At 46.1% G+C, this 15,370-nt stretch overlaps 1 protein-coding gene across 7 annotated transcripts in view; it reads left to right on the top strand.

Moving 5' to 3' along the window:
• The window catches only part of RAPGEF1 (Rap guanine nucleotide exchange factor 1), a 109,608-nt gene that overhangs the window by 40,342 nt on the left and 53,896 nt on the right, over window positions 1-15,370 (top strand). The gene's annotated exons all lie outside the window — the stretch shown is intronic.

Raw genomic sequence — 15,370 nt, 5'->3', positions numbered from 1 at the left:
TTGGTATAATCCAGTAGCAGCCTTGGTGGTCTTTTGCACCCCTCCTGCAACATCTGCTGGGCTTGCCCGAAAGCAAGAGATGGGTTTCTGCATGCTGGCGGAGGGGGGGCCTCCAGGCAAGCCAAAATACTGATTTGTAAATTGAACCTGGACAAACCTAAGTCGCATGATCTGTTATAAGGCAGCTTCCTGTGCTCCTTTCTTGCTGGTGCAGCTAGTCTTCTGTCAGCTCTGACTTTATCTATCGGGAGTTGTAGGGGGGCTATGCAGATTACATTCGCACTTGATACCCTTCTGGCCCCATGCTCGGGACTGCTGTGCTGTTGGCCTGCCACCAGTTAATTCACCCTTTTGAGGAAGTTCCACTGGTAGAGGATTTGTTTTGCATGCCGAAGGTCCCAGGTTTAATCCCTGCCAGCATCCCCAGGTAGGGCTGAGAATGCTCACCACTTGAAAGGCTGGAGAGCTGCTGCCTACCAATGTTGATAATTCAGAGCTAGATGGACCATAACAAAGAGATTGATGGATTGAATAAGAGGCGTGCATTTACATATGTTTAAAAAAGTCTAGTGTAAGGCGAAGGATGGTTCACCTGTGGCCATCCTAAGATTGCTGGACTATACCTCCCATCATCCCTGACCATAGTAATAATAATAATAATAATAATAATAATAATAATAATAATAATAATAATAATAATAATAATGATTTATTATTTATACCCCGCCCATCTGGCTGAGTTTCCCCAGCCACTCTGGGCGGCTCCCAATCAGTGTTAAAAACAGTACAGCATTACATATTAAAAACTTCCCTGAACAGGGCTGCCTTAAGATGTTTTCTGAATGTCAGGTAATTCTTTATCTCTTTGACATCTGATGGGAGGGCGTTCCACAGGGCGGGCGCCACTACCGAGAAGGCCCTCTGTCTGGTTCCCTGTAGCCTCACTTCTCGCAATGAGGGAACCACCAGAAGGCCCTCGGCGCTGGATCTCAGTGTCCGGGCTGAACGATGGGGGTGGAGACGCTCCTTCAGGTATACAGGACCGAGGCCGTTTAGGGCTTTAAAGGTCAGCACCAACACTTTGAATCGTGCTCGGAAACGTACTGGGAGCCAGTGCAGATCTCTCAGAACCGGTGTTATGTGGTCCCGGCGGCCACTCCCAGTCACCAGTCTAGCTGCCGCATTCTGGATTAATTGCAGTTTCCGGGTCACCTTCAAAGGTAGCCCCACGTAGAGCGCGTTGCAGTAGTCCAAGCGTGAGATAACTAGAGCATGCACCACTCTGGCGAGACAGTCCGCGGGGAGGTAGGGTCTTAGCCTGCGTACCAGGTGGAGCTGGTAGACAGCTGCCCTGGACACAGAGATAACCTGCGCCTCCATGGACAGCTGTGAGTCCAAAATGACTCCCAGGCTGCGCACCTGGTCCTTCAGGGGCACAGTTACCCCATTCAGGACCAGGGAATCCTCCACACCTGCCCGCCTCCTGTTCCCCAAAAACAGTACTTCTGTCTTGTCAGGATTCAACCTCAATCTGTTAGCCGCCATCCAACCTCCAACCGCCTCCAGGCACTCACAGTTTTATAGGTCTTATAAAACTCCAGCATCTCTAGGTAGAGCTGGGAGAGACCCCTGCCTGAAACCCACGAGAGCTGCTGCCAGTCAGTGTTGACAATACTGTGGTAGATGGACCAACCCTTTGAGTGACAGAAGAACTCCCCCTTTGATAGCCCTGCAGCTAGGAACACCTTGACTGCTGTTGCTTAGGGTAGGTGGCTAGGATTCCAAATGAAACTATCCCCCTCCAAAAAAAATATTTTATTTTATTTTGCTTTCTCCACCAGCCCCTTCCAGACATGGAAGGCAATGACATCTGTGAGTCATGGAGCATTCCCCTGGCCAGCAGAGGAAGGAGAGAGGGCCCTCCCTTCTCCAGCCTTCAGATGCTGCTTTGCCCTCCGTTATGAGCTGCCTGGTTCAGCCCAGCCATTGAAATGTCAGTGAAGTCAAAAGTGGCCGCTGGCTGCCTCTGCTTCCTGAGGGCCAAGCTGCTTGGGAGGGTGACCTGCAGATCAGGAACAAGTTTCTCCCATCAATCTGGCTGGACTGTCTGGATTCAGCCCATGCCTGCCCACCACCTCCGCCTTCTTCCACTGAATCCTGGCTGCTTTCCTAATCTGCTCATTCCCTACAGAGTCTTGGGACTTGGGACAGCTCCACCCAAGCAACAGAGGTTAAGGGTGGGCCAGTTTCCTGTATGTTGAAGCTTCTTCCCTTGTCTTCAGAAAGGAAATGAGCCAAGACTGCATTTACACACAATCAAAGGATGTAAAAAAGGGGGTTTGTAGGGCAGCCTGCCTTGACCTGGTGCCCTCCAGACATTGTTGGACTCAAATTTGAATAAGCCCCAGCCAGCATGGCCATTGTTTGGGGATGGTGGAAGGTGTAGTCCACTATCTGTAGAGCACAAGGCTGGAAAGGCTACAGTAGGACTAAAATTTCTCATCAGATTGGGAAATTTCCCATCGGCCTCGAGGGGAGTGCATTTATGTTGCAAAAATACACAATAAAACTATTAATACACAGTAATAAATAAATACTAATGTAAATTCCTTCTTCTAACTATTTTCTGCCACTCCTTCAGACACCTGGCTCTCACGCAGGGCCCAACAAACTCACAGATCACTCCACTCCCAAAGAAGTTTCCTGGAATCTGCTGGCACCATCCTAGTCTTTCATGCTGGGGTTTATGGGCAGGCACCCAGGTCTGATGGTGCTTCCTTGGGCTACCCACCACTGCATCCCATTCTGCTCTCAGATTAGCTGTACTGCATGAACCCACTTCCAGGCAGCAGCAGGTTTGGTTGGGTGAGTTTCCTAGGAGGTCCAAAGGATGGCCAATATGGCATCCATCCACTTACTGTTCTTTCTGTGGCCTCTGCAGGGGTAGTGGTGGTGCAAGCAATGCAAGCAGTGAGCATGGTTTCTCTAGAACGTTGATTTTGAAGATTTACTACTGCCCTAAATTGATGAGAGATCTGATTTAGTATCTCTGACTTTTATATATATATCTTCAGTAAACAAAAGCAAAAAAATAAAGAAAATCTGCCATGTTAGTTTTTTTCATGCTATCTTGACAAGTTTTCCCAAATAATATTAAAAAAATCACTTGAATTGAAATTGGGACTGGGGTAGATTTAATCAAATGAGAGTAGCATGGCTTAAATGTTTGAACCAATTGAGTGCTTTACTTGGAAACTATTTTTATTGTAGGACTTGTAAATATTTTAAGACAGGAGAATGCAATAGCATTTACTTCTCTTCTATTGTTTAGAATTTAAGTGGGTGGTGGTTAAGACACTAAAACTGTTAACGGACTAATTTTAGCATGTCTGAATAGCTCTGGGCATAAATATGTGATTCCTAGAGGTAGTCGCCAGTATAAGTGACTTACAGCTTATACATGGTCCACCACAACATCATTAGGGACAATAAATGGGAAATGATGGTCATTGCACACTTATAAAAGCATAGAATTGGAAGAGAGCTGAGAGACTGTCTAGTTCATGCTTTGCACATGTATCCATGGGCTTGGTGGAGTGAACTGGTAGCAACATGGAATGGCATGCAGGTAAAGTGAGCAGGCTGGCAGGAGATGGCGCGCTCTATCCCTTTGCTGTACTCAGAATAGAAATGCACACTTGGCTAATGGAAAAAGGGGTGGCACTCTCCTTCTCTCCTTTGCCAGCAGGCTAGTAAATATTATTTTGCAGGCTAGTAACTTCATTTATACACCTGGCTTAAAGACCTTAGAATCTTCATTCCCAACTGAAATTTAACCTTATATAAATAAGAAAGTATGTATTTACATTCCTAAACCACCATTTGGTGCTAACAAGGGCCCTCAAAGCAGTTTACAGAAACTTACATTTGAGGGGTACGGAACCTCTAAGGTCCAAGAGCCACATGTGGTGCTCCAGATTCTTTATCCAGCTTCTGGCCATGTCTCTTCAGCAAGCTGCACCTTCCCTGGCTCTCCTCCACACCCTCCTTGACTGCTTTTGCCTGGCTGGAATGTGTCCTTGAGCTGTGATAATCTCTCGTTTGCCTTAGATGAAGGGTGTGTGTGTGTATAGAAATTCCTTACTTTTGCATGCGTAGAAGTAAACAAGCTATGCAAAAAAGTATCACGGAATCATAGAATTGTAGAGTTGGAAAGGACTCCAAGTATCATCTAGTCCATCCCCCTGCAATGAGGAATCTCAACTAAAGCATCCATGACAGATGGCCACCCAGCCTCTGCTTAAATTCCTCCAAGGAGGGAGAGTCCACCATCTCCCAAGGAAGCCCAAGCCCGTTCTGCTATTGAGCAGCTCTTACCATTAGAAAGTACTTCCCAATGTTTATTCGTAATCTCCTTACTTGTAATTTGAAGCCATTGGTCCAGGTCCTACCCACCAGAGCATAGCCTTTCTTGCAAGCCTGAGTTCATTCTGAGCTTTAGCTCACTTGACATTCACCCTGCAACTGTTGGCTACTCATGTATACTCTTTCTTTGTGATTTCCTTTTTCTTCCATTTCTTGTATATGCCCTTCTTAAATCTCAGCTCAGCTGTAATCTCCTTATGCAGCCACACAGGTTTCTTTAGATGCCTCCCATCTCTCTTGTTGGAATTGTCTGTCTTTCTGCCTTCAATATTTCACCTTTAAGGCATAGTTAGGGGGCGGGGGGGGGGCACTGGACGCCACACTGTGAGCCACATGTCTCTCCTGGGAGTGACACGGTAGATGCCTGCAGGCTCCGCATTGCCCCAAAAAGCAGCGTGGGGCTTGCGTCTGCCCGCCACTTCCTGCAGGCTCAGCCAACATACAACTGAGGGGGAGGCAGTTAGTTGACTGTCTGCAAGCTTTGTGCGGCTCTTTTGAGCAGCGCAGGGCTGGCATCTGACCATCGTTTCCCCCTCAGCTGTAGCGCAGCTGAGGGTGAGGTGATGGGCAGGCTACAGCATGGGGATTGCATCTGTCCACCACCTCCCCCTCAGCCGCCCTACAGCGGAGGGGGAGGCCCGGCTCTGCGCAGCTCACCCTGCCCCGGCTTGCCCCATTGGCGGCTTGCCCCGGGCGCAGGATGCATGCGCTGCCTTGGGTGCCTGAGTGGCTTGCTACGCCGCTGACTCCCATTCATTTCTGACCATGGGACCTCACCCAGTAGGTCCTTAAGTTTTTTGAAATCAGCCTCCTTAAAGTCCAGAGTGCATGTCTGACTACACTCAGTTTCCCCTAGCCCAGGGGTCTGCAACCTTTTAAGACAAAAAGAGCCACTTGGACCTGTTTCCGAAGAAAAAAAAAACTGGGAGCTGCAAAACTCGTCATTATAAAAACAACTTTTTGGTCAGTTTTTTATTATTTCTTTGTTTGACCCCTCAGAATTACTCCTCCTCATAGAAATAAATGTTAAATTAACAAGTTACCTTTTTTTTGTGTGTGTGTTCTTCACCCCCCTTCAAAACAGTCACCAGCGTACATGCCCCCTTTCAATGCAGTGACCAGCGTACACGCCCCTTACAATGTAGTAGGCGGGCGGGAAGGTGACGTCGGGACAGTGCGTGACTAACACACACACCGCCCCATGTGACGTCACAGCCAGTACAGCGCCCGCCACAGTGGGGAGTGTCGGGACGCACATTGCGCCTCCTCCCCTCGCTAGTATCCGCCCCGGAGCCGCAGCAAAGGTGTAAAAGAGCCACATGCGGCTCCGGAGCCGCGGGTTGCTGACCCCTGCCCTAGCCTCTGTATTATGAAACCCAGGAGGACATGATCACTTCTTCCCAAGTTTTTGAGTAGTTCCACTCCGTCAATCAGTTCCTCTCTCTCGTTGAGGATCTGGTCCAAAATAGATGATCCCCTTATTGCTTAGTTAAACCTTACATTCTCGGCAGAGGTTGAGTTCCAACAGATATCAGGGAAGTTGAAGTCTCCTATGAGTATTATATCTCTCCTTCTTGAATGTTTGGTAATCTGCTCTAGGAAGCGCATCCAACTCTTTAGCCTGGCTTGGCAGACACCCACAGTAAGGTCACTGTTGTTTCTCTCTCCTACAATTTTTACCCATATACTCTCAATCTGCTTTTCATGCTCCAGGTCATGGATAACTTCACAAGTGTACATATCCTCTACATATAATGTTGCTACTCCTCCCTTCCTATTTGGTCTGTTCCTTTTGAACAGGTTTTACCCTTCAATTTCTACATTCCAGTCTTGAGTCTCATCCCACCAGATTTCAGTAATGCCTGCCAGAAAACAAGCTTACACTGTCTTCCATTAGACAGCTCTTTAGATAGTTGAAACATACCCAACTCCCTCAACCATTCCTCATAAGGCTTGGTTCTATTCTACCCTCCTCTGCATACATTCCAGTCTGTCAATATCCTTATTAAACTGTGGTGCCCAGAACTGGACACAGTACTCTAGGTGTGCTCTAGCCAAGGTGGAATAGAGCAGTATTATTGCTTGCCTTAATTGGGAAACATCCATTGCTCCACCCTCTTTCTATCTCTGGCCCCCAGCATAGCACCGGCCCAAGACATTTTGGCACTTAACGTGAACCGGCCCCCCTGCCAGGGAAGAATGGGTGAGTGAAGATCTACATCGGGAATGGGGGTGGGTGTCAAATCAGTGTTACCCCATGGCTGAAGTGGGATTCAAAGGCCGTCACAGTTGGAAGGAAGGGGCTCACTCTGAATCCTGCCAATCGGGTGCACAGTCCAGGAGACCCTATAGTACGTTGGCTCCCAGTATGTTTCCGGGCACAATTCAACGTGTTGGTGCTGACCTTTAAAGTTCTAAACGGCCTTGGCCCAGTATACCTGAAGGAGCGTCTCCACACCCATCGTTCAGCCCAGACACTGAGATCCATCTCCGAGGGCCTTCTGGCGGTTCCCTCAATGTGAGAAGTGAAGTTACAGGGAACCAGGCAGAGGGCCTTCTCGGTGGAACACCCTCCCATCAGATGTCAAAGAAATAAACAACTACCAGACTTTTAGAAGACATCTGAAGGCAGCCCTGTTTAGGGAATAATTTGATGAATTGTATTTTAGTATTTTGCTGGAAGCTGCCCAGAGTGGCTGGGGGGACCCAGCCAGATGGGTGGGGTATAATAATAATAATAATAATAATAATAATAATAATAATAATAATAATAATGGGCAGCCCCGCTATTTCCTCCCTAAATTTGGAAGACCAGCAGTGCCTCTTAATTGCCAAGAGGCCACTGTAGAGGTGGCATGGGAGAGCAGATCCAGCCTCTAAGGAGTTCACTGCAGCAGTGACCGATGCATTCCTCCGAGGACAGATCTGCTGCCCCTATGGATCCTGCTGCCTGAGGTGATTGCCTCACCTTGCCTCAGGGGTGGGACATCCCTGCCCCAGCAGTTACCTATACGGGCAGAAAGATGCTTTCCATTCCTGAATAAGCAATAAAACAACTGAAGCAGGTTTAAACACTTAAACCAAAATTGAAGCCAGTGAGTTGAAAAGAGAGCTCCATATTCTTCTTCCCATAGGGCGCACCTAGTTTTTTTTGGGGGGGGGAATAAAGAAAAAAAATTATTTCCCCCCCAGGCGCGGGGCTGGCGCGGGGGAAGCCCGAGCTTCCCCCGACCCCAGCCCCCAGAACAGCCTGCTATCCGCAAGCCTAGGGAGCCCGGAGGGAAGTCGCGCTGGTCTCCCCAGGCTTGCGGAGAGCTGTGCGAAGCCCAGACGCGCTCTTCAGCAAGCCCCAGGCTTCGGAATGCAGGCAGCTCTGCGCAACCCTTGGGAGACCGGCGGGACTTCGCACCGGGCTCCCTAGGGTTGCACAGAGCTGCGCGAAGCCCAGGAATGCAGGCAGCTCTGCGCAACCCTTGGGAGACTGGCACGAAGTCGCGCCAGTCTCCCAAGGGTTGCACAGAGCTTCCTGAAGCCTCCAGGTTTCAGCGAAAGCCTGCATTCGCCCCATAGGACGCACACACATTCCCCCTTCATTTTTGGAGGGGGAAAAGTGCGTCCTATAGGGCGAAAAATACAGTACTCTTCCTTTTCCATTCTTCCCATCGCTTTCTGGCCCACACCTGTCAAAGCTTACGTTTTAAACCCTCTTGTTTCAGGGACACCCACCCACCCTCGTTACACTTTTGCAGAGCTTAGGAAGTGGTATAATGTTAACAGTATGCTTTGGCCTCTAAAGCCCAAGCTTCCTCTTTCATCTGGAGTTCATCCTTCTGCTCTACTTCCGCCAAAATCCTCATGCACCCCCACTCCCCCTCCCCGTTGGCCAGGGCTTTAATTGAAGCTTCTCTGTCTTTGCCACTCACTCTTCAGATGACAGAGAGGCGCTCAGTGAAGAGGGAAATGCCATTTTAATGGGCAGCGTTGTGTAACTCGTTACATAAGTCACCTCTGTGCTCAGAAGCGCTTTGGAAGAGTTCTGTTCACTCAGAGGCGCTTTGTGGCTTCATTATCAGGTGGGAAGAGAGGACCTTTGTTGCTCTCCCTCTGGTAGCTTTTGGGATGCTTCCTTCCTGTCCCCTTAGGCCTTTTTTGAAAAAGAGTGACACAGCTTGTTAGCCCTCCAGTTGATTGCACGATTCTTAAATTTTGAGTGTTCTTTCAAAAGCTGTGTCTGCTTCCAAGCATCATTGTCACAGTGGGGGAAATAAATGTTTTGACTGACCTGGGGCTTTTTTATGTGTGAAATTGTCTGCCTGGTCTTTTAAATGAATCATTTTTTTAAAAAGCAGTTTCAGAAAAGTGTCCTTTGAGGAAATCAAGGGCTTTGGGTTTTCAGATTATTTATATCTAGGCTGGATTGTTCTCAGTCTCTCTAATAGTGAACTCATGTGGTGGGTACCGACAGAAATAGTGGAGTCAAACTGGGACCACTAAGAAACAAGAGAGAGATAAATTGGTATGTTGTGGCAGGGCTACCTTGAGGTTTGCAAAGTACAGACTCTTTTTCTTACAAACCACACAAACTCTTAAGGGAGTTAAAACACAGCAGCCCCAAATAATCCCAAAGAAAACTCAGCTTGCTTACTTGCCGCATAATAGGTTGGTTAGAAAGGAAACTGGAAAGAGGGAGTGGAATGGAGTATCCTTGAGGAGAGCATGCTGGGCTGACTAGAATCCTGAACAGAAGCCTGTAGGTGAGATACATATTACAGCTTTTTCTGTGCATGTCCCACTATGGCCGTATGCTTCCTCCTGATTCGCTTGCACAAAGCTTACACAGGAGTTAAATTGTGGGCAATAATCCAAGATTCGTCCTACTCAGAGGAGACTCATTGAAACTGATAGACATGACTAACTTAGGTTCATGAATTTTGCATGGTCTAATCTGCTGGCTACAACCCACAAGCAGCACACTACACGTCCCCCAAACAAAAGAGTCACTTGTTTTATTTTGCAAAAAAGTAAGCTTGTTTTTTGTCCTGCTGCTTTCATCCTGCTTCAAGCCTGGGGCCAATAAATCCTCCACTGGCTCCTTTTTTCCTGCCTCAATCCGCCCCTATGGTTTTCGAAAAATAAAAATAAAAAATGGACCTCCTTCGCCAGGTTTTAATGTTGGCCAACTGACAAAAGCTTTGCTCAAGCAAATTGCAGTGTGTCGAAATGTCGCCCAGCTGCTGTGAGCTGCTCCAGCAGCATTCGAAGGTGACTCAGAATTGCTGGTGCTCGGGACTGGCTCTCTGTGCCTGAAGGCGGTTTCCCAGTCAGGGCACTCTTGCCTGGAAGTCACAGGCTGGTTTTAAAATTTTTGTCAGTGCATGTGCGCGCGCGCTGTGTGTGTTGTCAGGAGTTAGGCACGCGCCGACTTGTGGCAAGGCAAGCTTTAAAGCCAGCATAAGGCCATGACTCAGCAGCTGGACCACGTTCAAACCCGGCCTGGTAATAAGGCACATTCGTCTTTGCCAAACGGATGAAATGAGGAAGGTTTGTATGCAGGCTTATGTGTTAGACTTTCTCTCAGGGATGTAGAGAGGAGGCAAAGGCTGTGGCCAAGAGATCTTGGTTAGGATCAGGGGCTCTGTTGTTAACCATTTTCAAAGGCAAGGAAGCATCCATGGAGATGAAATGCAGGTGCCCATGGGAGGCTGTTTTGAGAGGGAATGAAATTGTTTGAGTAAAGGGGTATAAAACTATGCATGGCATGGAGAAAGCGATTAGAGTGACATTTCTCCTCCCCTTCTCATAACACTAGAACCCCAGGATCTTCCCTTGAAGGTGAATATATTTGAATATTTCAAGACAGGCACAAAGAAGTAGTGCTCCACACAACACATAGTTAAAACAGTAGGATTGGCTGCAGCAGGATGATGCGATAACCACCAGTTTGAATGGCTTTAAAGAGGAAGTAGACAAACACATGGAGCAAAGGCTATCATTGGCTGGTAGCTATGATATGCTTCTTTATGCCTCTTAAATCCACTTGCTGGGAATCACCTGTGAAGAGATGGCTGTTGCACTCAGGGTCCCACTTGGGGGTTTTCTTAGGCCTCTGGTTGGGCACTGTGAGAACACGATGTGTGACTAGATGGGCCTTGGACCTGATCCAGTGCACCAGGCTCTTCTGATTGGAACCATGATCTTTGACAGACTTAACCGCTAAAAATAATGAGCAAGCTTTCAGAGGTTCTCCATAATTCATCATCACATCTTAATGACTTTAGCAGCTCCCTTTCCGGTTCATTTTTGCTCTTTCCCACTCTATCCCTTGCTATGGACATTTCAAAAACATGCTTGCTATTTTGTGACATTTTGATATGTTGGATAGCAAAGGTGTTGCCTAGTTATGGATTTTGGAATTGTAAAATTTGAACATTTTCATATCATTTACAGGCTGACATAAAAGCAGTAGATGTGAAGAACTATTTTCACGTCATATTGATAGCACCACACACTCTGGCATGGGGTAGGAGGAAAGAAAATGTAACAAGGGCATTCCTAACCGTACACATAAATTTATTTGGTTTTCAAATTAAAATTTTACAATCACAAACATACAACATAAAGACAAGATTCCAGAGAATCTCCTGGACTTCCCTCCTCCCCTTTGTGGGCCCTATTATTAATCATTTCCTCCTGCATCTTTTATAATCAAATCTTTTACATCTCCATTGTATATCCAAAATTCACCATTAAACTACAAGTGTTATCCAAATCCTACTAACGATTTTAATTGTTTACAATGGTTTTTAAGGTAAATTATAAAAATTTCCCCATTCCTTATTAAAATTTTGATCTTCCTGATTTCTTATTCTTCTGTTCATTTTTGCCATTGAGGCACAATCCCATCAACTTGATCTGCCATTCTTCTCTGGTAGGGACTTTATCTTCTTTCCATCTCTGGGCCAATAATATCCACACAGCTATGGTCCCATACATAAACAGTCTTTTCTGCTCTCTTAGGAATTCGGCACCTAGAATTCCTAAAAGAAAGCTTCAGTGATGTTGTTTTTTAAGAAAAAACCTAACCATACACAGTCTTAGCTAGGAATAATTCCCATTAAACTTGGTGGGAATCTGGACCCATCTGCACTGTACGTTAAAAACACTATCATACAACTTTAAACAGTCATTGTTCCCCCCAAAGCATCTGTGGAAGTGCAGCATGTACACGATGGTGAGAGTTTTTAGGAGATATCGTATTCTCTTCCCAGAACTACAATTCCCAGAGTTCCCTGGGGAAGAGGGTTTAGCTGTTAAAACCACTCTGGGAATTCTAGCTTGGTGCAAAGAAAAGGGGTCGTCTAACAACTCCCAGGACCCTTAACAAACTACAGCTCCTATATTTATTTTTGGCTACAAAGTGATATAGTACAGTAGTGCTTTAAAGGTTTGATGTAGATGAAGCCTTAATTCTTAGTAAACATATACATAATTTCCCTCTCAGTTACTTACTAGACAAGAGGGATAAGGAAAGCTGAGCGTTGGAGGAAATGTTATTCTTTCTGTGATTGCAACCCAATCAAATTTAATCTCATTCGAAAGCAGGACATGGTGAAGGCGGGGTAAACCCATCTCACTGTGGAAATACTAGAATTAGGCCTGTCACCCATTTTAAAAAGCCATGGCTAATCTAATTGTGTGAATTTTAATCCATGGAAGCAATCTGTGTAAATTTGCATAGAAATACAAAAGAGTTCTTTCCGTCCTTTGTTTTAGACCAGAGGTCTAAAACCTTTTCAATCCTTTGGGCACAGAACACTGTAGACAGCATCCCCTCTGGTCACTTCAAGATACGCATACCCAAAAAGACATTCACTCATCACTTTACTAAGAGTTTTGGGTAGAAGTTGGATCTACTAGAGTTAAACTGAGCCTTAAAAATGTCATCCTTCCAGCTTCGCCTTTCAGCTCTACGTACTTTTTAAGGGAGAAAAAGCCTATCTCATGTATCATGCAGCAAATTATCCTCCAATCCTCCAGAGGGGAGGACACAACCTTACAGGTCCAAATGACAAGAAGCAGAATTTTGACAGAACATTTAAAAATTCAGAAGGCAGCAGACTTACCTTTGCTAAGAGATTTTCAAGCAGAGGCCACGTTCCAGGGATATTGGACCAGGTTATCTTTGAAGAGCCAACCCCGCCTCAATGTCCTATGCATCTTTGGCACGTTGTTATTTGGATTAGGAACACCCAGAGCACCATTTATGTCATGGCCATTTGTTTTGGTGTTGGACAGTCACATATGCTGGAATAGAAAAGGCTAAACTTAGCATTTATCATTGTTAGAGAGAGAAGGTTAGTGTTGAAACAACTGACAGTCATAATGCAGTACTTTTTCTGCTAGCACAGAGGGAGTTTTGCATAATGACCTCTGTAGCAGCCTGCAAGTACAGTGGTACCTCTAGTTACAAACTTAATTTGTTCCAGAAGTCCGTTCTTAAGCTGAAACCGTTCTTAACCTGAGGTACTACTTTAGCTAATGGGGCCTCACGCTGCATGTGCGCCTCTAGTGCACGATTTCCGTTCGCATCCTGGGGCAAAGTTCACAACCAGGAGCAGCTACTTCTAGGTTAGCAGAGCTCATAACCAGAAGAGTTCATAACCAGAGGTACCACTGTACCCCAAAACTATGTATTACCACAGTATGGAAGTCAGCTGTGGACTGCAGTTGTGTTATATTGCAAGACTTGGGGTGGGAAGAGTGCAAATAGTGCTAGTAGTTTCTTTTTTCTGAGTACTTTGAGGTAAGTCTTGAGTCTACGAAGACTTCTGTGTGACTCAGCAGCTCCCTGGGCCAGTTGTCTGCATGCCAGTGATGACCCATCTCCCGTTTCCTTTGACATGAGCAGCTCCGGATTTCAACCTGTCCATTTGTGGGTTTACCACATGGCTGCAGAATCTGTTCCCTTGCACAAAAATTCGGCATCCTAAGAATGTTGGCTCTGATATTTAAAATCAAGCAAATAAATAAATAAATCTCTCATTTGAAGCTGCACAGTGAAATTAGAAACTTGGTTCCCTCTTGGCTATTCGGCCATTGAAGCTAGTTAAATCGGCCACACATGTACATAGCCACTCACCTATGGTGATTGAGAAATGCCCCTGGACAACCAGACAGTCTGGAATCCTTCAGAAAAGAGCTGAAGCTCAATGTTACTTATTTTTATTTATTAAATTTGTATACTGCCCTTCATCCAAAGATCCCTGGGTGGTTCACAGCATAAAGTATTAGAACATCTGTCTTTTACCCAGAAGGTCAATTACTGGCATTTCTAAGTAGGTCTGGGAATGTCCCTTGATGAAACTCCAGAGAGCCACTGCCAGACAGTGTAGACAGTACTGGGCTTGATGAACTCATGGTCTATTTCAGTATGTACCTATTAATTTATGTACCTATTTATTCAGAACTCTAAGGACTAGAATGTTACTTTATGATTAGGGGACTCTATGTAAGGCAACTCCCTATGTTCCTTTGTGTAAGGATTATTTCAAAATGGAATATATTGCTTCTTTATTTGAAAAGCAGCCCTACTCCCCAACCCCTTACAGCTATAACTTGCTACAAAAATGAGATCCAACCTTCTTGGTATGTCCAGTCCTCTGCCAAAGTAGATGTGATGTGAGAGAAGTTTATAAAATTTTGCATGGCATCGGGGAAATGTATATAGAAAAAAGTTTTTCTCCCTCTCTCAAAACACCAGAACTGGTGGACTTCTAATAAAGTCAAATGTTGGAAATTTAGGACAGATAAAAGGAAAGACTTCTTCATGCAGCACATCGTTAAACTCTAGAGCCTCCTTCCACAGAAAGCAATGATAACTACCAACTTGGATGGCTTTAACAGAGGATTTGACAGACTCATAGAGGAAAAAGCTATTGATGGCAACTAGCCATGATGGTTGTGCTATGCCTCCATGGTCGGAGGCAGTAATGCTTCTGAATACCAGTTGCTGGAAACCACAAAAGTGGAGAATTGCCCTTGTCCTCAGGTCCTACTTGCAGGCTTCCCATTGGGCCTCTGGTTGGCCACTGTGGAGAAGAGGATGTTGGCCTAGATGGGATGTTGTTCCAGCAGCCAGGCTCTTCTTGCATTCTCATGTATTCTGTTTGCCTAGCCTAACTGTAGGCAGATAGAGATAACAGCCGGTGTGATTTATAAACTGAGGCAACCGCATCCTTGAACAAGCTGAAGGAACAGATTGAGAGAGCCAGTGTTTATTTTTGTCTAATATTGTAGGCCAGGTGGTTGTTTCCCATCTGGCTTGCCTGCCTCGCCGCTTAGCTCCCCCTGTTGTTTAAATTTATATACTGCCCTTCATCTGTTGTAACAGCGGTGTCAAGATTCCAGTGGATGCAAGCAATTTTATCCTCAAAAGCTTTGCAAACAAGTCACAGTGAGCTGCCATAGGTTCGGCCACCTCCCTCGGACCAGACTGTAGCAGGCCCCATGCTACCTGGGAAAGCTCTGCTAGACCACACAATGAGAATGCAGTGGAAGCAGTAGAGTAAGTCTTCTTTGCAGGCTTCACTGCTCACTGATGAGCCCCCACCAGAGTTTGATTGCATTCAACCAGATTGTTCTTCTATTTCCTAGCATCTTTCCTTGCCAAGGGCAAAACTAGGCTGTATTTCACCTGGGTCAAAGACCAGGTTTGGCACCTCCTTGTGCATATTTGCATACACACAGAGAGAGAGCCTGGGAGCCTCAGTGGCGACCCTCTGGAGCCTTCACACCGGGCAAAACACCTGGCTAGCTCCCCTGTAGCTATGACTCTGTTTTTCGCTCTAAGCTCTGGAGTATACCAGGGAGCCAAGCAGGAGAGGGCGCTATGGGGTGATCCTGTCAGCAGCCTGAGCCATTCAGTTGTTCCAGAAGTCAGCCAGAG

This window comes from Podarcis melisellensis, assembly GCF_964234715.1.
Source record: "Podarcis melisellensis genome assembly, chromosome: Z".
In the NCBI taxonomy this organism is placed as follows: Eukaryota; Metazoa; Chordata; class Lepidosauria; order Squamata; family Lacertidae; genus Podarcis; species Podarcis melisellensis.
This window is presented reverse-complemented; position numbering and strand designations above follow the sequence as displayed.